The sequence below is a fragment of the Molossus molossus genome, unplaced genomic scaffold (assembly GCF_014108415.1).
Source record: "Molossus molossus isolate mMolMol1 unplaced genomic scaffold, mMolMol1.p scaffold_m16_p_11, whole genome shotgun sequence".
In the NCBI taxonomy this organism is placed as follows: domain Eukaryota; kingdom Metazoa; phylum Chordata; class Mammalia; order Chiroptera; family Molossidae; genus Molossus; species Molossus molossus.
Window position 1 is genome coordinate 63,503,107 of NW_023425346.1, and position 27,008 is coordinate 63,530,114.

The following is a 27,008-nucleotide window of genomic DNA, read 5'->3' on the forward strand; positions in this document are numbered from 1 at the left end:
GAGCTGAACCTTGAAAGGAGTGCAAATATTAGCAGACACCTTCATTTAAATTGGTTTCCAACACCAACTTTTCCAACAAAAGCAAAGGTAAAATCTCCTAAGGATTCAATGACTGTCCAGTTTCTGTTGAGCAGAAGAGTAATGGGAACGGATGAGGACAGAGGCAAATGGTGGGAATAGGAAGTAGAGATAAAGAGGTCTTTGCAAAGAGTGAGATTCGGAAGGTTTTTGACCAGAGTGCAACAACATCAGAGCTGCAATGAGCTAGAATGAGAAAAACCAAAGGCTGAGAGAGAAGTTAAGAATTTCAAGCAATGAGGCCACATGGAGTGAAAGCCAAAATAAGTGTCAGAGAAGTGGTGGAAATGGAAATTGTCCCCCTCTAGTGTACCGCCCAGTCATAAAGTCTCCATTTTAAATAAACGTGACCTTTACTACAAAGAGCTATATGAGGGTGGCATAAGAAACTTGAGTTAATATACATTTCCAAAATAAACCTCCACAAAACAGCTGAAATAACAAAGGTAGGAAAGAATCTCAGTGTTGTGAGAAACTAAGAATTGCAAAAGGAATTCCTGGTAAAAGAATAACTACAAATTTGGAGTATAATAAACCACCATGAATATTATACCCAGCCACATGTTATAAACTGTTTTTAATGTTGGTCCTGTGGAAATCTAGAATTAAACAATCTGTGATCAGTTTCAACGCTCTCCATTACTCTGAGGTATTACTGAAGTTCATGTCCTTGAGACTAGAACAAAGTGAAGAGGCCATATTGCTACTCCCTTTACAACCCCAGCTAATAGCCCCTGCCACCCTTCTCTCCTCCCCCCAAAAGCAGTTCTAAGACATAAGTGTATTATACTCAATTATATGCTATAATGGCCAGTATTTTATGGAGATCACTGTGTATACAATTTCAAAATAATGAAGTAGAAGAATTTTTGGTTATGTTCTAGAGAATTCCCATTTCTATAACCTGAAGCCCCTGCAATTATTTGTTTATTTTTTCATCCTCACCCCAGGATAGTTCTACATTTATCTTCAGACAGAGTGTGTGTGGGAGAGAGAGAGAGAGAGAGAGAGAAACATCGATGTGAGAGAGACACATCAACTGGTCACCACCTGCACGACCCCAACCGGGGCCGGGGAAAACTGCAACCGACGTACATGCCCTTGGCTAGAATCAAACCCAGGATTTTTGGTCCACAAGCCAACGCTCTAATGGCTGAGCCAAACCAGCCAGGGCAAAGGGTAAGTTTTATAATGCACAAATTACTTCCTTCAAATCAGTGTTTCGCAAAATGTGGCAGATGATTCCTGAGTAACTTTTTCTGTAACCCTTTTTATTTCATTATTTATTTTACTGTTCTTTGAAAATAATATAGACCATATATTTCCCTTTTAAATATGTTTTAAGAAAGACGTATTTAAATATATTAAAAGCTGTACTAGTGTTATTCAGGTATTAGCAATGATATAATAAAAACTTAAATATGAACAATAGTTTTAGCATGACACTGTGCACAAAGATTTTAACATCCACTAAACCTAGTGGCATATGTTTTTTATTAAAATACTACTTTTTAATAATTCTTACTTGATCTCAAGTTTATGTAAAATCAAGTCTGTTACTTCAATCAGAAGTATTAATGTTAATACATTGATATTAATATTATATTAATATAATGTAATATATTAATATTCATATTATATTAATATAATATGAATATTAATGTTAAATACAATATTGATATGTAAAATGCATTTTGTATTAGTTTGAAAACAAAGAAAACACTTCATCTTTCTATTGGATTGGCCATTTTCAAATCTTTTTATTGAATTAGGTGGTTAAAAACAGAAATCAGAAAAGCAGAATCAGAAAATACAGTAAGTTGATTTATTAAAATTAATACAATGCTTGAATTTCACACTCAAGTTCTAACTTCAAAAAAAGTTGAGTATTGTTTCTGTAAAGAAATTGATTTAAATACATATTGGAAAATGCTTGAAATAAGTAATTTTTTAAAAATAGCCTATAGAACAAATTTTTTTTTAAATCAACAGGAAATTAAATAGAATATAGAATATAGCAAGGGTGCAAATAAGAACATTAAATCTAAAAAATGAGGGAAGCACTGTTTGAAGTAGTCTAAATTTCATCATGGAGATCAATTTTTTGTTTGCTTTTGGCCCTTTTGGGGAGAGTGCCAAAATGTTAAGTTTCAAAGATAAATGTGTCTGAAAACATTTCCTAGATAGTTCATAGGGTAGGATTTTTATTATTAAAACACTTTCACTGAGTGAAATTAAAATTTTAGTTTGTTACTTCCATTTAAACTGAATATACTCACATTCACATATTTGAAGATAAAAGTTGAGGGGTTGTGTATGAAAAAGCCATACATATTCAGACTTGATGCAGCATCAATTCTGAAAGGTTGTTTTTCGTTTGTTTGTTTGTTTGTTTAAGACCTTCTCAAAGAACATGTTTAAATGTTGCATTGCAGTACCCAATGCATATATTTTTAAAAAGTTCTAACAGAGTGTTGAGTGAACTTTTGTCAAGATGTAAGAGGAAGTGTGATTTCAGGTTATTGATATTTATATAGATAAGTGAGGGTATTTCTTTCAAGTTGCAGAGGACCTAAGGTCAGCAAATACAAGGAGGGGCCAAAATAGGTTTACAGTTGTTTTTATGGAAAATAATACAATAATTAACAAATAATGGTACAAGAATAAACTCTGTTTTGCATACTCACAACTGTAAGCCTATTTTTACCACACCTGTATTTTCCTATTTTATTGTCTAACTATGCAGCAAACATGTATTTATTGTTAACTGAATTCAAGTCAGTTATGCATATATGGAGCGAAGGCTTAACAATGTTTTATTTATCACAATTTTAATAACACTTTGAAACATGTTATGAACTGATTCAGGGATAGCTACCTATCCCTGCAGGACATATGGCAGAGAAATACCTCAAGTTTAGAATGCAAAGCCATGCTTCTCAATGGGGTGATTTTGCACCCTAGGGACATTTGGCATCAACTGGGAATGGTTTTGCCTTCCTAGGAGGTATTTGCATCAACCAGGGGTGTTGTCCCCCAGAGGATATTTAGCAACATCTGAATATACTTTCAGTTAAACAACTGGGGTCATGGTCTGGCATCTAGTGGGTAGAAGCCAGGGATGCTGCAAAATATAGAACAGCCCCTTCCCCGACCCAACAACTAAGAATTATCTGGCCTGACATGTCAGTGTTGCCAAGGTTGAGAAATACTATACTAAATTCATCATCATCAAATATGCTCTAAAATGTTAGGGTCAGAAACGGGAGAAGATAGGAAAATCACAGAAGGTCAAACTAAAGGGAAGACAAGATTAAAAAAATAAAAATAAATTAAAGAAAAATCTAAAGTATTCTAAGACATGTTTACACGAGAAATACAATATGGGGCCAAACCAGCAGTGATCACAAACATACAAAAAGAATGCAGGAAAACCTGACAAACTCTTATAGAAGAAAAATGAAAATGAGTAGCTATTTTTTCATGCTACATTTCTGGCTTGTTGATAAATGAACTGACTTTTACATAATTATTTTACTCTCTGGAGGACGTTTCCTGTTTCTCAGCAATGCTATGCCAAAAAAATAAATAAATAAAATGCTAGAATAACTGAGAGAGACACACATGGGCAGCAGTGATAAATTGTCCAAAGAATAGTGACCTTTGGTTACACAAATCAAATTACTGAATTTCAAAATATGTTGATGTCTTTCAACCCAAGTTAAAAGAATATAAATTATGATCTCATTTTATATTTTGTAACATCAAGGTGTGTATGTTTGTAAATGGATAGAATTCATGTTGGAATGATGCATACTAAACTATGAGAAGTTTTACCTCTGAAGGGGTTTGGGTGTGAGGGGGCATGAGGGTAAACATTCATATTTTGCACTTTGGTCTTGGGACTATTTGGACCTTATATAATGAGGATTCAATCATGTGAATTAACTTATTTTTTTTAAAGAATAAGTTTTCCCAAAAGCAAAATACAAAAATTCTGCTATACTCTGTACACATTTAACACAAATATCTTGCTTTATATAAGATACAAGTTGTTTAAAAGTTGCAGTAACAGCTTTAATCATACTCCCAAAGAGGAATTTGCTAAAGAAATCCCACAGAGTTTGTTTTATAGGTTTATCATTTAAAAAAACAAAAAACAAATATCACTCATAAATTAAATGATGTACTGAGCAAAATTTTCATATATGTAGTTTATTGAAAGAAAAGAGCAATTGAATGCCATCAGCACACCACTATTACTACTGGGAATTTTAATGACACTTATACTTTGATAACTGTCTCAAAACTAATCAGCTGATACCTTTAGACCAGCGATTTTCAACAGGTGTGCAGCAAGAATTTTTAAAACATGCAATAGCTGACTATTTTGTCAGATTATCAAATTTCAAAGTGACAATAGCCAACACAATAGCTGTCCAGTATGACTAAATCAAAATTATACCTATTTTTTTGCCCGGCCGGTGTGGCTCAGTGGTTGAATGCCGACACATGCACCAAGAGATTGCTGGTGCGATTCCCGGTCAGGGCACATGCCCAGGTTGTGTGCCCAATCTCCAGTGAAGGGCATGCAGGAGGTGGCCAATTCTCATTGATGTTTCTATCTCTCACTCCCTCTCCCTTCTTTCTCTAAAATCAATAAAGAAAAAAAAATTTAAAAAAAAAATAGATTATACCTATTTTTTTGTCAGATCAGAAAAAAATATATTTTTTGGTGTACTGCAGAATTTAGTAATTAGTTTATGTGTGCCACAGAAAAATATTGAAAATCACTGCATTAGACTGTTTGGGACATTTTTAGAAACTCAGAAGTTCTCCTAATAGTTATAAAAAAAATTTATAGCACCTCTGAAACGGATTCCATAAATGTTTTACAACTTTTACGAGGATTACTCTGATTCATTAAAACAATATATAGCAATAGTCAATGAACAGTTAAAGAAATACTTCACATTTTCTCTGTCTGCTTTATTTAATTCTGAGAAGGAATAGCTGCTCTTTGTTATTTTATGATTGTTTTTTCTCTCTCATTTATTAACTTACTTTATGGGACAATAAAATGAATGAGAAGAAAATCAGTTCTCTCATTCAACTAAAATCAGGCAAGTATCATAAAGCTTCTCACTCATCAGTTAGGGTCATTTAAAATAAATAGCCAGGTAAAATTCTGGCCAATGTTAAAGATTATCTTGCCAAGGTGCAAAAAATGAACAATGAAGAGGCTGAGGTTATAAAATCAATGTTCTTATGAAACTATAATTTCATTCTAAGAAAAAACATTTCTTGTTCCACTAATATATTTTATGCTATATATATAGGTATATACACATATACCTATATATATAAAACAAATCTAATATATTTAATAGCCTATTGTAAACATGCCTTTATAAAAACATACTGAGTCATATAATCATATAATTAGGTATATTATTATATATTATAAATAAAATCAGTGTCCTTAACTTTTCAAGTAGAGTTATACATTAAATGGTTTCAACTAATAAATCAGAACATGTTTACTTTTATTTCTCATACTTTATTATAGTAAGTGGCATTTTTCAACACAAACAGTTTGACAAGTTGGAGAAATAAACTTGAAATAATGTAAAAAAGCCCTAGCCGGTTTGGCTCAGCAGTTAGAGCCATCAGCCTGTGGACCATAGGGTCTGGCTTTCATATGTGTCAGGGGCATGTACCTGAGTCACAAGCTCTGATACCTGGCCCTGGTTGGGTGGGGCTGTGCGAGAGGCAACCAGTTGATGTGTTTCTCTCACATGGATGTTTCTCTCTCTCTCTCTCTCTCTCTAGTTGATCTGTCTCTCTCACATGGATGTTTCTCTCTCTCTCTCTCTCTCTCTCTCTCTCTCTCTCTCTCTCTCTCCCCTTCCCTCCCTTCCACTCAATGGAAAAATATCCTTGGGCGAGGATTAACAACAACAACTAAAATAACGTAAAAGATATGAAAATAAATCCATGCAATTATTCCAACAAACAAACATGCAAACCAAGTTACTATTAAATTATGCTAAATATTTAGAATTTGCTCCCCAAATCACCAGTTGAAATATCAGTTGATTAGATAGTGTCAACTACATTTTACTCCCAGTGTATTTTGTAAAAATGCAATTTCTATTTCATTCAATCTCAGAATATTACAATTCAATCTGAGAAGAACTGCTCGTGTAGGTATAATCACATGAAATATCTAAATAATTACAGAAAAAGTAGGCCATGAGAAATCCTGTTGTTCCTTTATATGGAGTGTGATGAGGTACTGAGATGACCAAGGAGAGATTATGTGGAGCTCTGTGGTTCATGATGTAGAGTTTGGACTGTTTTTGCTAATGTCTCCGAGCTAAAAACTGACTTTCCAAGTACTAGCCCTCAGGTAATGAATAGGGTAAGGGTCAATGTTGTACAGTGTGTCCCTGCCCCCATTCATTCTCCAACATTTGCATCTTTCTAAGAGCTCTTCCCTAGGCATTATTTTACTATATGCGTGTTGGACGACACACACTTTCTCTTGATATCTTGAATTCCTTATTTTTCCATTCACTCATCAAATATTTGAGTGCTTACTGGTTCAGATCTCTTATAGTTTTGGGGTCACTAGGGGTAAGTAAATACACAGCAATCCTTGCTCTTGTGGGACTTCCACTGCAGTGAGCAAAGAATACAGGCATGAAAGTTGCACAAAAAATACATTATTTCTCATCCTCATCTACACTCCCTCCATTCATAGAGACTAAATAACTTGACAAATTATTCAAGAATCAGATAAAAATTTAAGAGTCCACAACTAAAAATGTATTAAAAATCAGTCTATAGAAAGTGCTAAAAGAATCTGTTCCAGTACTATCTCCAAGAATAGTATCTCACTAAGCTAATTTATAAAAATCCTTTAATATACAGTTTTGTTTATTTTTTTTATGAAATTTTTTAAAAGAAAAAAATTAAAAACCATAGATATCTTCTAAAGTCCTGGTTTTTAAAGAAAAACTCATGACATAAAGAGAATAATAAATGTAGGTACTCTGTTTTTTAATTATATTGAAGGAGCTGCCTAAAAAGACCCAAATAAAAGTAAGGTTTGCAGTCTATTTCAATGCTCTATTTCTCTGAATTCTTTACTTTTACAGATGAATTATTATATAAAAATCAAGTTTGCCTTAAGAAAATAAAGATACTGAATAATATGAATATAGTCAACATATAGATGTAGGTTTATAATGTTTATCATAAAATAATAAAATGCTTTTCAAGTAATAGTAATATAATTTAATAGTAAATAGTTTTCAATAATCTAGGAAAGTCCATTTACTCAAAATTGGTTGCATCCACTCATATTTACTTCTAGGTACCCCTACTGCAAAGATTGGTTAAATTCAAAATGGTGTGGGAATCAGCAAAGCTCAACTTGAAGACAAAAACAGAAACAGATCGCTCACTACACAATACAATTTTGTTTATCTTTAAGAATGGCTTTGTGGAGACAAATTGCAGAAATATTGTTTGGGGAGTTAGGGATAATAATCTAGGCAGGCCTGTAATACCTCATTTTTGACCAAGGACTGAGGTTCATTTTGCCAAACCTGTGGAATCGTTATTTTGTCTCTGGAGTGGAGTGATGTGAACACAGAAAGCCACAACAAAATGAACAGGAAACCCTAGCCAGCTAAACTGGCCACTTCTACAAATACCTGCCTTATACCAAGGTGCAATTTGGTCTTCACCTTTCACAACACAAAATAGTTCTTTCAAATTATTTGAAAATTCAGTCCTTTCTTTTCTGTCCCCTGTAAAAATCTTTCTAGTTTTTATCTTTATTTATCTACCCAGTAGGTGGGTAAGATCTTCCTTTGGAATAGAAAGTTCGGGTTCATATTTGGATTCTCAGCTTTTCATTTTTCTGATTCCCCTGAACTATCAATGCTCTCAAAGTTCTGACCTCAAGGCACTAACAACCAATCATGCTGATAACTTTTAAATCTGTATCTCCATCCCAGGATTTCTCCCTATTTCCAAATGACATATCCAACTTACTACAGGAGTATCTCCCCCATAATCATCCCAAAACACCTCAAACTCAAAATCAAAGTGAGATTCTTAGTCTTTTCCTCCAATCATGCTCTTTGTCCTATATTTCCCTATCTTCGGGAATATTACTACAGTGTAGTCAATCAATCTAAGTCTGACATGATCTTCTTTATTGCCTCTTCCTGAAATGCTCACATCCCATCAGCCAACAATTCTATAAGTTCAAAATCACTCCAATTCATTCTTCTCCAACCTTATTGTATCTCCAATATTCAGGCCCTCCTCACCTCTCATCTAGACTATTTGAACATTTCCTGACATAGTTCTATACCATTATTCTCATACCTCTTCATTCCATCAAGCCCAAAGCCATGGGGTTTCATAAATGCAAAGCTTATCATGTCCCTTCCCTCCTTTTCCCTTGCTCTTAATCTGTTTGAAAACCTGAAGGATTCAATACAGCTCATAGCCATAGTATTCTAACAGAGGTATATATACACTTAGGGAAATGTAACATCAACAAGAAGTAAATGAAGTCGCAAGATGAATACTCCATAATCCTGGAGGATTGATACTGCCTCATTGTAATTAATTTTACTTTAAGGCAAAATTATGTAGTAGAAGCTCCGATTCAAATGAATTTGGACTTCAAAGAAATTGTTTACAGCAGGGCTTGTGAGTCCATGCTTCTCCAACATTAGGATGCTTCAGTGGAATCCAGTACAGTAAATAAAACATAAACATAGAGTTTGAGCCTGATCCGTATGGCTCAGTGGATTGGGCGTTGTCCCATTGACTGAGATTTGATTCCCAGTCAGTGCACATGCCAAGTTGCAGGGTCAATGCTCAGTAGGGGGCGTGCAGGAACTAGCCAATCAATGTTTCTACCTCTCCCTTCCTCTCTCTCTAAAAAAATAAATAAATCTTTCCAGTCAAGATGGCAGCATAGGTAAACACGGTACTCACCTCATCCCAACCACATCAAAATTACAACTAAACTACAACAGAACCATCATTCGGAACTGCCTGAAATCAAGCTAAATGGAAGTCCTACATCTATGAAATTCAAAAAGCAGCTACATTGAGACTGGTAGAAGGGGCCAGTCAGACTGATCTCACACCCACGTGTGGCAGATAAAAATCAGGAGGATACCTCAGCTGGGAAGGTCCTCCCTGAGGAGTGAAGGGTCCCCATCCCACACCAGGTGCCCAGCTCAGGGTTCCAGTGCCAGGAAGAGAAGTCTCCATAACTTCTGGCTGGAAAACCAGCGGGAACTGAGGCAGAGGGAGGCTGCAGGTGCTAGAGCCCCAGGCAGTTCCTCTTAAAGGGCCCACACACAGACTTACTCAGACTTGCTCCCTCTAAGCTCGAAGGAGAGGCAGCTTGAGGGGCACCAGAGATATACAGAGAAAAACTGAGTTGTTTGGCCTCGGGATGAGAGCTGGAGAAGCAGCTTTCTCTTTAACAGACGTGCTGGCGGAGGCTGATGTTCCATTGGTGAGCCCTTCCTTAGGGAGGGAGATGGCTGCCATATCTGGGACTCCAGCAACCTGGCTCACACTGCCCTGCCCTGGTGATTCCCGGAAGCCCTGCCACACCCAACTTTCGGGCCCACCCAAGCTGTTTCCAAAGGCTTTACCATAGGATTGGCCTGTCTTGGGTCCTGCTTCAGAGTTTCCTAAAATCTCCCAAACAAGCAGCATCTAGTCTCGGCGATCCCCATACCTCTCAGTAAGTGGCCCCAGGCCTCGCACTAGAAGTAGCTAGTCTTGGTTAACAACTTGGCTTTTCCTGGGCACCTCCAAGCCCAGAATAAGGAGCAGCCATTGTCAAATTACTTTGTAGCTTAAGCCTGGTGGCCCAGGAAAGAACACAGGCAGTGCTGACCTTGCCCAGAGCCAGCACACCAATGAACAGCTCCACCCACATCGGAACACCACTCCTTGACCACTTCCACAAGTGACACACTCAATGAGTGGACTCAGTGGGTACCAGAGCCCTACTGAAGTAAATGTTGCTCTGTGGGGAGGGCCCCTACATGGCTGATCTTCCAAGGTAGTCAGAGGCCAGTGGTCAGTCGGCACAGCCAGTCTTTGCAGCTGATCAGCCTGAATAAATCCCTCCTATTGATGTGCCAACAGCACTCAAGACTCAATTACAACAGAAGAGTGTATAGTCCACACTAGGGGTGCACCTCGAGGGACCAGCTGGAGTGATCAGGGAGACTGTGCCACTGGATCCTACAGGACACCTACAACAATAGGCCACCCTATGAAGCCTAGGAGACATAGGAACTCTACCTAATACATAGAAACAATCACAGGAAAGCAGCCAAAATGAAGAGACAAAAAAACATGTTCCAAATGAAAGAAAAGAACAAAACTCCAGGAAAAGAATTAAACAAAATGGAGATAAGCAATCAATTAGATGCAGAGTTCAAAACACAGGTTATAAGGTTGCTCAAGGAACTTGGTGAGACCTTCAAGGAACTTAAAGAGACCTCCGAGAAACTTAGTGAGAACATCAACAACATAAAAAGGGACCGGTCAGAAATGAAGGATGCACTAACGGAAATAAAGAATAATTTACATGGAATCAGTAGTAGAGTATGTAAAGCCAAGAAGCAAACCATCGATTTGGAATACAAGGCAGCAAAAAACACCCAATCAGAACAGCAAATAGAAGGAAAAAATCCAAAAATATGAGGATAGTGTAAGGAGCCTCTGGGACAACTTCAAGCATGCCAACATTCGCATCATAGGAGTGCCAGAAGGAGAAGAGCAGGAACAAGAAATTGAAAACCTAATGTGACAGAAAACTTCCCTAACCTAGTGAAAGGAACAGTAATAGAAGTCCAGGAAGCACAGAGAGTCCCAAACAATATGAACCCAAAGAGGACCACACCAAGACACATCATCACCAAAATGCCAAGGGTTAAATACAAATAGAGAATCTTAAAAGCAGCAAGAGAAAAGCAGTTCGTTACCTACAAAGGAGCTCCCATAAGACTGTCAGCTGATTTCTCAAAAGAAACTTTGCAGGCAAGAGATATTCAAGGTGATGAAAAGTCACGACCTACAACTAAGACTAGTCTATCCTTCAAAGCTATCATTTAGAATTGATGGACATATCAAGAGTTTCCCAGACAAGAAAAAGCTAACGGAGTTCATCACCACCAAACCAGTAGTATATGAAACGCTGAAGGGTCTTCTTGAAGAAGAAAAACAAAAATATGAACAATAAAATGGTAATTAATACATATCTACAAACAAAATGAGCAAGCAGAACAGAAACAAACTCATAGATACAGAAAACTTTTTGTTACTTGCCAGATGGGTAGGGGCTGGGGATACGGGTGAAAAAGATGAAGAAATTAAGAAGTACAAATTGATTGTTAGACTGATAAATCTCAAAGGGAAGGGGGGAGGGAGGGCAGGATGAGATAAACCAAAGAACTTCTATGCATATATGCATAAACGGACACTGACAGTAGAGTGGGGAAGGCTGGAGGGGGGCTGAATTGGGAGGAGGGGTTTAATGGGGAACATCTGTAATACATTCAACAATAAATATGAGTTAGAAAAATAAAAATAAATAAAAACATTTTAAAAAAGAATAGAGTTTGAAAGATATTTTGGATGAATGAAGGTCTGCATGATTAAATGTAGGAATCCCAGTAGCTTTAATCCACTTAGCATAAAATGATTGTCTTTCCCTTATTTTACAAATGTTATTCCAGGAGAATAATCACCTCATTTAAATTTCAATTATTATAATGATTGGACTATAAAAATCTCTTTTTCAGTATCTCAAGCTACAAACTATAGGATACTTTTCTACAGTAGACATGACCCATAGCTATTCAGCCCTTCCCCTAATAAATCACAGTAACAGAACATCACTATTGAATAATCAGGCTGATCCATAGTCAGAGCTTCTCTCTTACACTAGGTTGGATCTGAAGATAACATACCTTAATTTCTTCCTAACATAGAGACCATTCCTGATGTTATATCTCCAAAAATACAGCATTGAAAAAGAAAAATGCCACTGGATTCAAACTGTAGAAAGGAGCAATTTCAAAAACAACAATTTAACAATAGGAACTTTATTACTGATTCTTAGAAGCCTCCAGGTAATCTGATAAAAACAAGGAAAGCCATGCTGCCTGCTCTGTAAACCCAACAGAGACAGAGTGAACTCTAAACATCTTGGGGCCAAAGGAGAATAAACAAGAGGAAGGGCCATGAAAATCTACTAGTTCTAATGAAGATTCTTGCTTTTACACTTCCAGTGATGCATATGAGGTATGCGTCATTATCCTCATTTTTCATTCAAGGAAAAAGTTCTAGAGATGCTAAGTAATCTCCCCAAGACCCAGTTTTAAACTAGTAAATGATGGAGCCAGAAGCAAAACTACATATTATGGGAACATTTGCCAAGGGGCCAGGTCTATCTGTTTCTCAGTGAGTCTTCAATAACTCATATGCAGTCTTATAACATTCCTTTTCTTCAGAAATAAGGCTGCTCTTTCCTCCTGGGACAGGGAGGGCACCTCTCACATGAGAACTGTGTGACATGCTCCAGGGAAAGCTTAGACAGTCCTTTCCCATGCCACCTACCAAATTCCTCCAGGTTGAAATATTCAGTAAGTGTCACATTTTGAGGTTGTGAACCCTAAACCCCATCATATTCTGTTACATTTCTCTCTTGTTCACAAAATCATTTTTGGTGTGGGCTCACATATATAAGCAAACAGGTTAAGAAAAGAGTACCAAGAAGATCCTACCAGCAAGAAACAGTTTAAGGTGAGGACTATTTTCACTTTATCTGATTATTTTAGCACGCGTAGAAGTTGGAATTTGTATTATCTGGAGACTTATCCTCTTTCTCATTTTATATATGCTGTTAGCTAAGTTATATTTTCTATTAAAATTTCCCAAATAGATAAGCAGAGTCCCTTTATAATCATTTCCAAACCAAGAGGCATTTCTTCACATTTAAATACCCAGAAGAATGTGGCTTCCTTTTAAATCAGGAAAAGGTCACCAGAGGGCAATCCTATTCTGTAAGGGGAAAAAGATGCCCAGGACAACCCCTGAACAACAGCTTCTAAAAGAACAATAATCCTCTGAGAATTGCAGCACTTTGTACTTGCCCTGTCTCTTGCCTAGCTTTGAATGAAGGTCATGATCTCATAGAAGAAGCAGCTCAAGTATGTTTACTGAATTTTTCTGCAATCACTGTATGCTATTACTCAATCATAGTAATGTAGGTCTTGTTACTTGGGATATCTCCATTATTAACTACTTTTCTAAGGTCTCTTTTACTTTCCTTTGGTATTCAAGTTATTAGCTGCCTATGTCCCTGTCCAACCCAATTGTCATGCTTGCAACATCCACACTGATACCAGATCTAATTCAATAGACTTGTTCTTTCTTGACCAATGACCCAGTCACCATTCTGCTTTCCCGCAGGCTTTAAACATCTCTAACATTCCAACTCCAGTTTCACCAACTGCTCTTCTTCATATGCACTGCCTACACAACCTTTAGCTTTCTGCTTCTCACACCCCCTCATTCCCAGCAAACCTGCCCACAATGACAATGCTAGTCACTAAGTCTGTTAGATTAGTCCTGGTTTTGCTTGTCTCCAGCTCCTGCTTAAACCACTGGTTAACCAATTCCCACTAAAGATAGCATTCATACTCTAAAATATTTCTTTTGTCAATTTTCAGCTTCAGGTAATTCCTATCACTTTGAGAACAAGAAGATAAAAGCTCAGAACTAGCTCCACACTTAGATACAGCATATTACAAAAACCAATATGCATAATGCTAAATCATCAAAAAAAAAATTAAACTCAAGAAATCCTGGCAGAAAATAAACTGCTAAATAGTTGCAGTGAATTAGAATTTTATAAAACTAGTTCTTACTTAAAAGTTTATTATATATCTGCAGTTTTATACCTGTGTGAATGGACCTAACTTCAGTTTTCTTTGTACCCTTATCAGCTTTATCTTTTATATTTAAATAGTGATGTTAGTTTTATCAGACTCTAAGCTTTAAATTACTCAGACTAGGCACTGAGATTCTTTTAATGTTTCTTAATGTATATTTAATGTTTCCAATAGACCAAAGACACCACAGAACCAAGTAAACAGTGATGTAATTGATTATATTAGCAATTTGCCTTTCGAATTATTTTATTTTTACTGAATAATGTATTTCTTTTTTCCCCGCTAAGATAGAGATTTATTTTGTTCAAAATTTTTTTTTTTCTTAACACCAGTACCTGTCACATCACAATGCTTCAACAATTTATTATAAGAAAGTAGTTCTGGTCTAGCTTCCTGATGTATTCAATTTCTCAGATTATACCTTTTACAGTCTAAAATGTGAAGAAAAAAAATAATTTTACACTGGGAATCTTCATGTCCAAGCAAGACAGAGTTTTCTTACCTGGCTATTTATCTATTTATCTATCTAAAATAATTTTTCAAAATGCAGAGTCTCGAAGACAAAGGGCGGGATAGAAATCATGTCATCCCAGAAAATGTCTGAGATATACATAGAATTTATTCACCTCAGAATGAATTTAGTTGAGATGATCAATCTATTTACTATGTTTAAAACTAGAATTTGGTTATTTGAATAATAAAATATTTTTATAGAGTAAAAGCACTAATCACAAATAAAGTATATAAAACCCACGAGAAGTAGGATAGTAAGAAGCTGGGAAAATTCCTTGGGAAGTAGAATGGGGTAACTGAGACAGAGAGCTGAACAAACTAGCAGAGCAATTTACAGAAGACATAGAAGGTCACCTTCACAGAGATAAGCTCTAGGCCTCAGTTGTATTTGAGCTCCAGGACCAGAAAAGTAGCAAAATCAGGACTAGCTGCAATGACTAATGACCCCTTTACCTTAACACTGACCCATCAATGGAGACCATGACCTTGAAAGGGCACGCCTGAAAAAGCTGATGATAATCTACTGAAATCTCCCCTAAAACCACTCCTAAACTCCCAGCCTTTAAAAACACTAAAAAAAAAAGAACCCAGCATGTGTTCTCTCTCCCAGGAGTACTCCCACACCCTTCACTTCCTCTCCCCCTTTTATTCCCCCACAGGCCTGCATCTTCTAAACTCTAAGGGATGCCAAGACACTTGCAACCAGGGAAGCAGTGAGCAATGGCATCTTGTCCAGGGCTAACCCCATGCACCACTGTTTCCAAGGCCCCCTTTTCTCTGACTTTCAAGAGAGCTATAGCAGACCGACACAGTCTCTGTCCTGTTGCTTCTTCTATCCTAGGCCCTTCTCTGTTTCACGGTAACCATCTTTAATAAATGTCCTCTCGAAATCACCCAGACTCATGTTGTAAAATCTTTCTTGCAGGAAGTCAAGAACCCACACACTACCAGCCAGCCCTAGGCAGACCTGCTCTGGGCCCCGTGCCTTTTCTGGTAACACTAGTAGTCTATACATTTTCTTTCCTTTTTTTTTTCATTTTTTATTTATTGATTTTTAGAGACAGAGGGAGGGAGGGAGAGAGAGAGAAACATCAATTTTGTTGTTCCACTTACTTATGCACTCACTGGTTGATTCTTGTAATGCCTTTACCTGGAATCGAACCCAAAACCTTACCATATTGCATCGACATTCTAACCAACTGAGCTGCCCAGCCAGGGCCTATAAATTTTCTGTAATAATCTAAACTATTGTCTAAATTTTTTATTTCAAATTCAGACACCACTTAATAACTGTTCTAATTAAGATACTTTCTCAAATCACTGAAAATTCTAGTTCAAGTTGGTTTGGAAAGTAAAGCAACTTATTATCTCACACAACAGTAAATTCAGCAATATGATAGGTTGATTCTGGGACACAAAAATGCCATCAAGCATCCAGGTTCTCTACATTTTTTTTATGCCATCATGAATGCATTTGCTTTGCCCTCAACAGATCTCCTTGAAAATAAAGGATAACCCCTGTAGCAATTTCAAGCATCTAGTCCAAATAGGACCAATATGAGGAGTCAATACACGCCTTCTCATCCAATATCTCCTTCCTAAGTATAAAGAAATTCTTCCTACCCCACCTCCCCCAGTCTTGTCCTCAAATATAATTAATTAAGTACAACTGAAACAAGAAACAAATGCCCCCCAATAACCAATCACTGACAGTTACTAAAATATATGTAAAACAAATTGAGACATAGCTACGTACCTATAGATATATCCACATATTAAAAAACAATATCTAGATGCAGGTATACTTATTAGTATATTTTCAAGCTAGTGATAAACATAAAAATATTCAAAATATGTACAGCTAGAGCAATGAGACATGACAATAAATATCTGTAACTTATAAAAAGTTACAAGTATTATTAAGAGTACTGTGTGTGTATGTGTATGTTTTCCTACGTTCAAAATTAAAGGTATACTAAATTTAATTAGGTGTGTATGAAAGTAATGATGTTATTGTTTCATATCCAAGTTCAAGGGCCCACTAGACTATGAAATAGAGAGCATACTCCAACTTCTTGTGATTCCAATTACACACTAATTAGATCTGGAGAAATAGAAAAAGAAATAAAAATAAGATAGCAGTTTTTAAAGATAATACAGTTAAAGTTCTTAAACTTCTATATGAGTTACTAATAATTATGAGCATCAACAAGACGACAGAAAGGAGAAATATCTTTATAGTTCCAAATTCACAAGTTTCTGTGTTAAACAATTTCGGTGGTTCCTTACCACCTTGTCATTACCACTTGCTCCGTCTTAGCTGTCTTTCTTCATTGCCCGCCTAACTCACCTTCATCCTTTGCCCGCCTAACTCACCTTCATCCTTTGCCCAGCAATCACTCCACACTTCCTTTCTGGACACTGCGTGCCTTCGCAGTGGTAGTGAATACTAACACTCCTACTCCCTCAGCAACCTCTCCATTATAGCACAGAATTACATGGAAATAACAAGGTCTACTTAAGTCAATTTAAGTTAATTTGAGATAGGTCTCTGTTACTACTATAAAGGACATGACTAGCCCTGACCGGGTACCTCAATTGGTTAGAGTGTCGTCTTAATATGCCAAGGTTTTGGGTTCGATCTCCAGTCAGGGCACATTTAAGGAGCAACCAATGAGTACATGGATGGGTAGAACAATAATCTGATAAATAAAATTTTAAAGGAAAACGGGACATAACTACAAAACAAAAACAAGTGGTGTTCAATAAATTAAATTCAACTGAATCATATAAGAATCCTTTATATGTTGACTGACACTTTAAATAGTTACATTTTTTGTAACTGACAGTTTATTTGTTGACTAACAGTTTAAATAGTTACATTTTCCAGAATGAGGGGGGAGGGACTGCAATTTTTATGACAACTTAAAAGAAAATTGGTATACTGAATAAGGGACTCCCAAAGAAAGATTTATTCTATCAAGTCACACAATGTTTTAAGTCCTCATCTGCACTATAGGAAATTTTATATTTCCAAATTAATCATAAGTTTCCTAGTCTACTTAATTTAAGTAATTAAGCCTATGCCAGTTCAGATGTTATAAATTTAGTAGTGTTCTTCCTTTGAAAAGGATTAAAGACAATATTGGCAATACAATAATTCTTATTAGCCTGCTGTTAATAGTTGTAAAGGCTTTTCTCCTATACATCCAGACTCACAATGGATGCATTAAATCAGAAATAATAATTCACAAAATTTCAAAACAAACCTACTCAGAAATGTCAATAGAGTTTTTGCCATTTCAGATGACATTTAGAGAATTTCAAAGACAATTCATTACTCAGATGTGACTCTTTAACAATTCTCTCAAACTGTATTTTGCTAGACTACACTCCATAAGCAGCAACCTCTTACTAACCATACTCAACTGATATTAATCCAGTTATACAATTGTCCTGCACAAAAGGCCAAACTTTCTCCATATTTATGTGTACTACCAGCAATGATCAGCATTTATGTTGGAGATTTCTATGATTTAGTAATAGTACAGACCCTCAGGGAGGAAGGAAATTTCCACCATCAGTTAACATTTTGTATTTACTATGCAGTTCCTCAATGGCAGACAAAAATGAAATTGATTACAGAGAATAACATACATGTTGACCTTTAAAAACACTTTACAAAGTATTTGTCTTCTTAAATAAAACCCCTATCAGTACTTACCAGCCTATGTTTTAACACCCAAGTGGAAATCTAGGTAAATGAACCCACATGCTGTTAAATTTTTACTTTAAAAGATGGCAGGCACTCCCTTGACAGTTGTAAATAGCTATGAGAGAAACCAATAGGCTAAAATCACATTTTTTCCGTTATATCAACTCTTAATTACCCCAAACTTGGAGTTTTGCCACAACAGTACAGATAGGTCAATTTGCTTTTTAACTAAAATGCTATCTAAAATCAGTATCATCTCATTTAAATACAAACTGAGAGAGCTTAGTTATCATTTGATAAAATATTACATAACTATCTGAAAATGTAATACAGCCAAATCCATAATGATTCAGTTTATAGGTTATTTATGCTCTCTATTTTCTTCTACCAAACCTCTCAACTACTTGTGTTTCAGTCATTTAAATGACTATAATCATTTTTTCATCTGCTCTTTGTTGGTAGCTCTGGCAAAGTTTTAAGTTCTCTGAAATTCTTGGAGGACTTGTGGTTGGAGTTTCAGAAAACAGGTAAGCAATAACATCTGATAATTGGTAAGAAAAAACTATACAATACCAGGAAAACACTACATTTCCACACAATTATTACTTCAGTGTACCTTATAAACTTACCAGTAATATTTACATTTGCCTGTGTTCTACTTAAGAAAAGCAGAAAATGCCTCTATGGGGGTCCAGAACTAGTCACCTCAAGATGTGCTTCTGTGTGTGGTATGCAGATAGTTTTGAACTAAGGGCAATTTCAGCTTCAGGCTCAAGAGAAACTTCTGCCCCTCTCTAACTACCAGAAAGAGCCTGAATTAGGGGCCTTGCCTATAAGAGATGATATTCTCAAAGATAACTTATTTTGACCTATTTGTAGGGCAGGACAAACATCTATTTACAAAGCATCTGCTCTTCTTATCATCCTGCAGTGATTCTTTGAAGCACCAAAGGCACTTGACCTCATCCCTAGCTCAGAATGTCTCACACACTCATGTTTCTTATCTATCTCTGAACCTCTGGGTTCTCTGACTCTCGTGTATGTGGCCTTCCATGCATATGTATGTAGGAAATTTGGTTATTTTCTCTTGCCCACCTGTCTCATGTCTATTTGATTAACAGACCAGCCAGAAGAACCTCGAGAGTCATTTGTTCCTCCTCCAAACCTCCACGATGGTGCCATCATCACAGCCACTAACCAAGAATGTGAGTGACAGCCCTGGCCGGTTTGACTCAGCGGTTAGAGCATTGGCCTAAAGTCCAGAGAGACCCGGGTTCAGTTCCCGCTAAGGGCACGTACATCGATTAAAGTTTGTCCCCGACCCTGATTGGGTCATGCGAGTGGCAGCCACTCGATGTGTCCCTTTTACTTTGATGTTTCTCTCTCTCTCTCTCTCCCCCTCCCTCCCTCCCTCCCTCTCTCTCCTTCCCACTGTATCTGAACAAAAAATGAAAAAATGTCCTGGGGTGAGGATAAAAAAAAAAAAGAATGTGGGTACCAGATCTTTCCCACTACTTTTCTCAACCTTTACAAGTATAAATAAAAGCCTAAAAACTCCTCTATAATTTGGGGGGGGGGGGATGCCAAGGATCTCTAGCAATATCTATTAATTGAAGTTATTTTTCTCTACGAAAAAGACACTTATCACAAATAGAAAAACATCAAAGGAATATATATATATTTATGTAAAGACAGAGAGAACAAGCCCTGGCCGGTTTGGCTCAGCGGTTGGAGCGTCGGCCTGCGGTACAGAGAGAACCGGGTTCGGTTCCCACTAAGGGCATGTACCTCGGTTGCAGTTTGTCCCCGGCCCTGGCTGGTCATGTGGGTGGCAGCCACTCGATGTGTCCCTTCACATCGATGTTTCTCTCTCTCTCTCTTCCTCTCTCTCCCTCCCGCTCTATCTGAACAAAAAATGGAAAAATGCCCTCGGGTGAGGATAAAAAAAAAAAAAAAAAAGAGAGAGAACAAGAGAGAAAATGGGGGAGGGGAATCACCTAAGGCATGCAAGTTTCTCAGTTATATTCGAATTTCCCCTTCAGAAGGCATGTGATGAAGACAATTTGTAGTCATAGCTATATAATGTTAATAGCTAAAAACTGCTCAGCTGGTGTGGCTCAATGGTTGAGCATCGACCCATGCACCAAGAGGTCGCCGGTTCAATTCCTGTTCAGAGCACATGCCCAGGTTGTGGGCCTGATCCCTGGGTAGGGGCATGCAGGAGGCGGCCAATCAATGTTCTCTCTCATTGATGTTTCTATTTCTCTCTCTCTTTCTCCCTTCCTCCCTCTCTAAAAATCAACAAAGAAAAAAAATTTTTTTAAATAGCTAAAACCTAACATGAATTAAAGGCAGCTACTATTTAGACAACTAACAATGTTATTCAAAACTCCTTTAAAATGCATAATCATTGCAATGTAGTACAATATACAGTGGCAATTACAATTATTACATGAATTAACGTATTCATATTGTGCGAGCAAACTGGGGCAGCCTTTCCAAAACCATCCTTAAGTACACAATATTGAAAGATGAGAGTAATTCCAAATTTACCATAACGATATTATTTCACTGAAAACAGAAAATTAGCACTTTTTCTTCTGCACAATTTTTGAGTCAATAGACTGTCTTCCATGAAAAATAATCATGCATTGTAAGCATCATTAGGATGGCTGAAAACATTTTCTGAGCATAAAACTAGCAAATAACAGAGCCTTAAAAAAAAAAGTATAAACACTGTTTGCTAGCTTAACTCTGGAACAATGACTTTTAGCCATTATTTATAAAAATAAAGGTCTAATTTCAATTTCATATCTCCACTGTTTGGAAGAAACGAGATTTCTCTGTTCAAGATTTGTACCCTTTTTCCTCTTCCAATTTGAACATATTTAACCTCCCATAGGAACAAGTCTAAATTTCCTGATCTCTAAATGCATTAAGGCAAACACCATTACAGCCACCAGTCTCTAACATGTTTAGGGACAAGGGCTCATGGCAGCTATGCAGTTGGCACCTGTAACTACTTTTGAATTTATTATTATATTCAGATAAAGTAACTTTTTTATTCTTTAGAAGTTTTAGAAAACAAATTGCAATTTTGCACAATGAGTCACAAAAAATTCTAAGTGAAATTTAAATAACAATGATCTAATATTCAACAATGGAGATTAAGATTTTTACATTTTTAAATTTAAAATTAAAAACAAAATTGGATAGCTTAAATTAAGATTACCCTAATACATCCTGGAAGATTCACTTGTTCTTTGATTATTCAAATAAAGTGTCAATTTTGTTAACTTCACCATAAATTCAACTACTATTTCCTGTATACTCCTACTATATTTTATAGATTCACTATTAATGATAAAGAAAGGCCTCAAAATAAAAGCATTTTATCAAAATATTTTATTCTTTAAACAATTTACCTGTACAGTGGTTCCTTCCCCCTTATCTGCAGTTTCACTTTCTTTCTTTTTTTTATCCTCACCCGAGGACATTTTTCCATTTTTTGTTGTTGTTGTTGTTGTTGTTCAGATAGAGTGGGAGGGAGAGAGAGAGAGAGAAACATCGATGTGAAGGGACACATCGAGTGGCTGCCACCCTCACGACCAACCAGGGCCGGGGACAAACTGCAACTGAGGCACATGCCCTTAGCGGGAACCGAACCCGGGTCTCTCTGCACCGCAGGCCAACGCTCCAACCACTGAGCCAAACTGGCCAGGGCTGCGGTTTCACTTTCCACTGTTTCAGTTACCCTGGTCAACTACAGTCAGAAGATATTAAATGGAAATGTCCACATATTTTGAGAAAAGGAGAGAGACCACATTCACATAACTTTTATTATAGTATATTGTAATTATTCTATTTTATTATTAGTTACTAATAATAATTAGTTGTTAATCTCTTACTGTGCCTAATTTATGTAACAACTTTATCATAGTTATGTATGTATAGGAAAAATAGTGTATATATAGTGTTCAGTACTACCCACAGTTTCAGTCATATAGTGGGTGTTTTGGAATATATCCCCCAGGGATAAGGGGAGACTACTACACTTACTTTGTTTTTTCTCTAATTCATTAACTTATACACCTGAGAAAGAGTTACATTAAACACCCATGAGTATAGAACAGTACATTGAGCTATAAATATAGGTAGTTTACTGATATGTCAAACTAAAATGAAATGTTTCACAATTATCACGCATGGATAAACAATTAACAAGATCTTACATTATAGATAGCAATATAGACAATAAAGTATATGTTGCTGAAATGTTTAAGAAGTAAGATAGCATGCACAAGATCACAGTGCTCAGAAGTACAGTGTGGGGATTTGATCAAGGATGATGATTTCTGGGACATAAAAAGTACACAACTAATATTGTTTGAATTAATTAATAAATGGCTCCTATATCTACCCTCTAAATTATTAAGGAAGTCGTTGTGGCCACTGGAAAAAGAAAGTTTGTACATCATAAATGTATTTTAGTCCCCCAAGTGTTATTTCCAAGAAGGGAGCCAAATTCTGCAAATATATCTGGTAACATCTCAAAAAAGACAAACTTGAGCTGAACTCAAAAAACAACCGGTCCTGGGTATAAATATAAACCGAAATAAAAATAAATGAATTTGCTGATTGTTTTTTTTTTTCTGTTTGAGAGAATGACTCAGCTTTAGCCATAACAAAATCTCACCCAATAGTCTCAAAAATTAAAATTTATTATTAAACTTTAGTTTATTTAAGCTTTGCTATTATTAAAATAAAAAGGCAATACTTTTTATAAATTAAATACAGATATGCCCACATTATATGTGCATTTTAGATGTAAATATTACTATTTTATCACTATAATCTCTAATGAATCAACTAAGTCAGAAACCCTATGGTCAATGTGTCTAAAAACCTATTAATATAGTTTCATCTCTTTAATGCTCACACTAAGCTTGTAATTATGTAAAGGAAAGTTTCTTTACTTTGCAAGTGGAAAAACTGAAATCATAGACAGGGAAAACACTTTGCCAAGGGTGATTCATAAAGTCAGTCTGAGAGAGCAGACTGATATTCACAATCACAAATTTATCAGTCCAGAGGCAATACAAACCACATTAGTGTTTTTTAACCACTCAACCCCCAAACTCACACTAGTAGACCTATATCCCTGAAAATATATATATACAACCAATTTTAATACATAAAAGAAGGATCTGAATTGCAGATAAGGCTCTGAGTTTCTGGCTGCTCTGGAACTCAAAAGCAGCAGGGCCTTTAGTACTGGGCAAATGTTGTGTGAAATACCAAAATCATGCAAATTCTACTCCTTCAGGTGAAAGAGCAAGACATATTTATCAGGATCGCTTTTGACAAACACAAGAAAGACATTCTGGACACGTTTTTCACTTTAATTCCATGACCCAAATCTGTGCCATTTGAGAATACCTAATTGAATTATTCAATTTAGGTGGAAAACCATCTGCTCAAAGCTCAAGTCTTCAATTCTTACTGGCTATGAAAACAAAGAAGGTCAAGGTCAAGGGACTGAAGTTTCAGCAAGCCTAGTCCAAGCTAAGGAGACAAACAGCAACAAAATGTAGGCAACTGCAAAGTGTGACCATCACAAGCAGCATCAGGCCCTCAGCTAGTCCACTGCAACACTGATAAGGAATGATCATACTTTACTCCTACAGCACTTCTTTCACTCTCCTGGGTCATATCCGACTGCACTCTACGTTTGGTTGACTTTTTTTTTGCCAAGAAGGCTGATCTTAGTCACCGAAAATCTCTAATTGCAAAAGAAATCCCTTGTTTAAACCCAAGTACAACCAGCAGCTCCTTTCCAATTATCCCCTGCAACTTCCCCTGTCTCTTTCATGCCTGGCTACTGAGCTCAGTCTAGTTTGGCTGCAGGCCAGGTTCCTCTCTTCTTTCCTTGTCAGTCGTAAAAACTTGGAAAACACTCCTGGACAGCTCAAGGAGACTTTTTAATTATGCAGTGGGGCAGTACCTTAGCTTGTGGGCTGTTTCCAGCAAGGCTTGTAGTCGCCAGAGACGGCACAGCACTCTCCCAATTGGTGGGTTTTCTAGCAAGGCTACTTGTTTTTGTGAGGGAAGGAGGGAAAGACTGGCAGAGAAACCCGGAGATTTGTTAATCTGAAAATTTTCCAACTCCTCTGTTTCTGACTTTCCAACACTCACTGTCTCATTACCACCCGGTTAGTACCTAATGACCCATTTGGTATCAGTTACAAAATCTTCAGCACCGCGTTCCTCCAAAAGTCCTAGAAATTATCAAGTGGTGTCATAACTAGAACACTCTCCAAAAAACTTTTATCCTCAAGTGTTGGTGCAACGTTTTTGTTTTTAAAAAAGAAGGTGCCCAAATAATGTCTTAAATCCTTCCTAATTGATTGCATTACCCTTTGTCAAGCTTGCAGACTGAAACAGTGCAAGTACAAGTCTGATTGCAAGCGAAAGTAAGGCAAGCTCAGTTGGGAAAAATTGCCAGGACCTAGGAAGGGGTACCTTGACCGCCAGCCTGCACTTTATCGGGGTTTGTCCAAAGTACTAAGTGGTCTCGCCAAGCCTAACACCAGCTACATCTTCTTTACCCTGGTACGCTGGTTACAGCTGCAGCGTCCAGCTTCCTGTTCCAAGTCCCATTCAACATCGTAAACACATTCCAAGAAAACCAGCCTGCCCGGGGTTCCCTCCCGCACACGGGGAAGTCAGAGCGGCGGCCCCAGGAGCCACGAGGAAGAACCGATCGCGCAGGGTTCTGATCCGTGTCGTGAGTCAGCCCGCGGTGAGGAGGACCGGGGAGGAGGATCCGTTTGGAGGACCGGCTGCGGGATCGAGATCCCAGGGTCTCATCACTCCGCCGCGCGGTGCGCCCCTCTGGTGAAGCGCCCGCCAGAAGGAGCTATTTGACTCACCCAGCCGAAGGGTACCCTGTGGGCGCCGCCCCTGAGTTAGGGCCCTCCCAGCCCTGGGCTTCAAAGAATCCTCCGCCGCGCCTCGGAGCTCCGCGCCTCCCCGCCCCCATGCCCACTCTCCGGAGCCAACAAAAGGGAGGTTACGATGGAAGAAGTTTCGCTCCTGGGTCGCTTCGCTGTGACCCAGCGATGGCTCTGTCCTGTCCGGTCCACCACCCTCAGCGGTACTGATCCACGGGCGCCCCCCGCCCCACCCCAGCTCCTGCCCACCGCCCGGCCAGCCCAGCCAAAGTTACCACAAAGGGCTAGAAGGAGGCTCCAGGAGTCGGGAGAGGCTGCGTCCCCGACCTCGTGAGACTCCGCCGTCCTCCCAGAAACACTGCCATTGAAGTCGTCAACAGGTCTTAGCCTCCTTTCCTGCTGGACGGCACCCACAGCCTTTCACTGTCCTAATTTTTGCAACCTGCCCGCCGGCGGCGCGCAGCCCCGCGCCCTCCCTCTCGGACCCGCGGCGGGCGCAGACCACCGCCCGCACCTCTCGGGATGGCAGTTTCGGAGAGATGGCACGCTACCTGGCCGCAGGCTGGGCTGGCAGCCCGCGAAGACCACAGAGGAATCGCGGGCTCTCCGTACCTTACTGACCGATGCAGTGGGTCAGGCTCGGGGCAGGGGCGTGGAGAGCTGCGGCGTCCCCGGAGCCCGGCGATCGCTGCTCCGGCACCGCCGCGGCGACGTTTCCGTGGCCGACCAGGAAAGTTTCTGTACGTCAGTGCAGGGCTCGATTCGGGACCCTCCGGCTCCGGTCCCCTCCCTCTCCACGCTCTCTGCCCTCTCCCTCCTCTTTCTAATCGGCTGAAGCCAAAATTGGCGCTGGCGGCGGCTGGGGCTGGAGGCTCGGAACTCGGGGTCGCTCCCGGCTGGGAACGCGGGGCTCCCCCTCTCGGCCAGAAGGGAACTCTCCCAGACTCCGGCTGGCTCACTTCTGGCGGTCTCCGAGGACTCTTCCACGCCGGACGCCAGTGTTCAAGCGCGCTGACTTTCTTCAATCTCTGATGGTCATTTCCTATGGGCCCGCCAGGCTATCGGCGTTTGCACGCACGACCGATGGGGCGGAGAGTGGAATGTGAGAGAAGCCCGACTGCAGAAGGCGAGGCCTTACCTTACCCTGTTTTTGCCTGGTTCCAAGCAGAAACACAATTCCCCCACCCCCACCCCTGGTCCCCCGCCGAATTTCCTTTTGAACCTCCTCCCTGGAACCCTTGATCAGGACTATTCGCCTTTCTGTACTGGATGTGTTTCCTAACACAATTTAAAAACACCTCTGCTGCTTAATAAGAAAAAGTGGCAAAAGTAGCACTGGAATACAATTAGAACATGCCTTGTTTTCAGCCTTTATGAAGAAAGCATTAACACAGTTCCTGCTGCGCTCAGGGCACCTCTACAGGCTTTTTCCCTTTATTTTTTCTCCTTTCTTTCAACTCAGCCTGAATCTCTGCACTGTGTTACGTCTTAAAAAAAAAAGAAAAAAGAAAACTGCCTCAACCACCAGATCATGCTTATTTGCTTCATTCAGATGTTTACCTCAGAATTGTGGACTTCTGTATTGGGCTGGGGGGGAGGGGCAACAAACCGTTTTACCCTGGTAAACCTCTGTGTGGGAAGGGCAATGAGGATTATTCTCATATAAGCCCACTCTTAGAGGATGAGAGGAACTTTATTTACTTATAGGTGGGGACACTGCTCATAATT

The 27,008-nt window shown here is 38.4% G+C and overlaps 1 protein-coding gene across 4 annotated transcripts in view; it reads right to left on the reverse strand.

Moving 5' to 3' along the window:
• GULP1 (GULP PTB domain containing engulfment adaptor 1) overlaps positions 1–26,290 on the reverse strand; it is a 243,465-nt gene extending 217,175 nt beyond the window's left edge. For all 4 annotated transcript variants that reach the window (XM_036254946.1, XM_036254947.1, XM_036254942.1 and 1 more), the window contains exon 1: positions 25,893–26,290. The gene's annotated coding sequence lies outside the window, so the exon portion shown is untranslated. The remainder of the gene's footprint in view (positions 1–25,892) is intronic.
• Positions 26,291–27,008: the final 718 nt, after the last annotated feature.